Genomic DNA, 388 nt, shown 5'->3' on the forward strand with positions numbered 1-388 from the left:
CTGTAGAAACAAAAGAAAACATCTAAATCATGGCAAATCTTTACACTTCCAAAAAAGTCTAGATTTTGGCTAGGTGGTAAACCATGTAATAAAACCAACCAAACAGGGAGAGTTAATGTTTCTAACTCTGTAATGGAAGTCGTTAGTAGTTAAAAATGATTAAAAATCCCGAGACGGGCATAATGCTAACCCTCGCATTATTATTCTGGTATCTAGAGGGCCGTTAACCTTTCTCCAAACAAAACTGTACCAAACCTGAGCGTACCCACACCGAGTAAATCACCGAGCACCCTGAGCTCCGTAACTTCTCCGGCAGCCAGCTCCAGAGGGCCTGGCCCTGACCCGGGCAAGCGCGGCACCGCCACCGGAACCCCTCCCCCGCCGGGGG

This window comes from Merops nubicus, unplaced genomic scaffold (genome assembly GCF_000691845.1).
Source record: "Merops nubicus isolate BGI_N331 unplaced genomic scaffold, ASM69184v1 scaffold9602, whole genome shotgun sequence".
Classification (NCBI taxonomy): domain Eukaryota; kingdom Metazoa; phylum Chordata; class Aves; order Coraciiformes; family Meropidae; genus Merops; species Merops nubicus.